This window comes from Corvus brachyrhynchos, unplaced genomic scaffold (assembly GCF_000691975.1).
Source record: "Corvus brachyrhynchos isolate BGI_N302 unplaced genomic scaffold, ASM69197v1 scaffold101, whole genome shotgun sequence".
Classification (NCBI taxonomy): domain Eukaryota; kingdom Metazoa; phylum Chordata; class Aves; order Passeriformes; family Corvidae; genus Corvus; species Corvus brachyrhynchos.
The window spans coordinates 9735392-9737855 of NW_008237239.1; positions in this window are offsets into that span (position 1 = coordinate 9735392).

Below are 2464 nucleotides of genomic sequence, written 5' to 3' on the forward strand. Positions count from 1 at the left end.
CGGAGCGGGCTGTGCGAGCGCTCACGGCCCCCGCTAACGCCGGCCCCTGCCATGATCCGCGACCCGCCAGGTCCCGGTCAAAGCTGCTGCCCGCGCACCCTCCAGGGACAGAGCTAAACCGGCACAAGGCTTCGCTGGGAGCCTCGGGTCATCTTCTGCACCGCTCGCTGGGCAGCGTCCGCGTCCCGCTTCCCTCGTCCTCACCCGCGGCATGAATCAATTCGCCCGTCCAGCCGAGATCCGGGAAGGCAGAGGATGCACTTCAGGCACGAACTAGTTTTGCAAAACACGAAACACAACCGGTTTCGTACAATTTCTCCTCTAATTGTTTGAGAAAACTGACAGCCCAGGAGCCGGAGGTCCGTTCCCGGTTCCCGTGCAGCACCCACCCTCACACGATTATATGCTGGATTTAGCATTTGCTTTGTTAACTCATTTGATTTATTTATTTCTGCTGAAGGGGTTTAACCTGATTAGGAAGCAGTGGGTGAGAAAGAGCCGTCCGCAGGTGGGCTGAGCACAAGGGCTCAGCAGGGTGCCTCCCGCAGGATAGTCCCGAGCGGAGCCGCTCGGCGCCCGACAGCGCATCCCGTATCCAGCTTCCCAGAAGGCTGCAAGCACCCTCCGAACGGAGATTACCACGCCTTACAGCCCACAGCAGCACCTGTATGCATTTTGAATTTAGATGTGTAACGACGAACGTGTATTTTCTTGTAACCAGGTCACAATTATTTATGAGCGTTACTAGTAATTTAATGTGTTCTGGTGCTTTCATTACACAGTCAAAGCGGTGTGTAGCAAGGTAAACGAAAGGGCATGAATTTATCATCCCATTTCAGAGGCAAACGAGAAAGACTGTTTTGCAAAAAGTAACAGTGAGTCAACGAAGACGCATACAAGAAATCACAACTAGTTATTCTAATCTGGTTATTTCTACTGATTCCAGCATTGATTCTCGAAGCTGAAGGCGTGAATGATTTTCAGAGTAATCAACCTAAGGTGCAGCAAGGCGGTACATAGATGCCGTAAATAAAACTGCTGCGCCCAGCACCAGGAACTTTCCGGCAAAAATGAAGGTGTCAGTCGTGTTCTTCAGCTTTCTTTTGTGTCACAGTAAAGCATCACTCAGTTGTTGGACAGCTTTACTCGAGGTGGTGTTCGCTTGCTTATTTAGATTTTGGGAAGTTAGGTTAATCCTATGAACCGTAGGGACTCACAGGCACCAAGTGGCTAATTTTTCTGTAAATGCTTCGGGGCTAGTGGTGAAAAAAAAGCACCTGGTCTCAAAGCCAGCATGCTCCTGAGCGTGAGGAAGGCTGAAGTTTGCTTCTGTCACGTCCGACTTCAGTCTCAGTCGTTTCTGAACGGGAAATTGTGTTAAACCTCGACTCGCTCACTGCAGAGCCGCACTTTAGGCGGCCCTACAGTCACCGAAACGAAGTTTCTGATGGCCTGAGATGTCTGAGAGCGAAGCCCATAACCACCTCAGAAAGATACCGAACACCCGAGCCTGACTTCCTGACTGCATTAGGAATCCGAGACTAAACCTGGAAAACTATGTTTTCGGGTCGTGTGTGTGCGTAAAGCAAAGCGAACCTTTTTCTTTTTGCGGAAGGGAGCAGGCTTCCCCGTTGCGCAACGCGGGAGTCTCCACAGGCGCAGGATGCTGCCTGACGCGAATCCCCGCTACGGTGTTCGTCTCCGGTGCCCCACGGATCCTCCCCGGGTTAGAACCTGAGCACCGGCACGCAGACGACGAGGGCCATCTCTTCCCACTTGCCTGGCTCCGCTCCGCTTTCGCCTTAATGTTTGAATCGCTGTCAAGCGACAGTAGCCGGAGGGAGGGGTGGGGGGGGGCATCTCGCCTACCCCTTCCATATTTAACCATTACCTAAATCCGAAGGGAAATGAGCAAACCTCTAGGCTTGGGTCTTAAGGTATTTTCAGCGCCGTTGGGCGTATTTATCCCAGAAGAGTTTTCCACAACAAGTTATTTCTAGGCTAGGAGAGATCTCCGTCGCCCAGGACCCGGCCTTAGTCCCGATTACAACGCCACGCACGGCCCGATGGCGGCGGGACGTGCGTCCGGGCCAAGGGCAGGCATGCGGCGCGGAGCGGGCTCAGCAGGGCGAGCGCCGGCTGCCCTAGCCCCTGCCCTCTGCCCGCCCGAGTCAATCTGTGTTTTGAATCTGTGACTTGTTCTCGTTGCGGAAGTCGAAGGGGATCCAAGAATAGTTCAGATAGATGTGTGTAATTTCTAAAACAGAACCCCGAGAGAAACGAAGCGCCCGATTCCAGAATGACACTTCGGTATCACTTCAGCGAGCTCTGTGAGGTGGAATACGGTAAGACGTTTTCATTTAAGGAAAACTGAGAGAGAAACAGAGGAGGGGAACACTAGTGATTTGTGAGGTTTGGGCGCTTTTTAAAATTTTTCTTCTTTCTTTTTTTTTTTTTTTTTTTT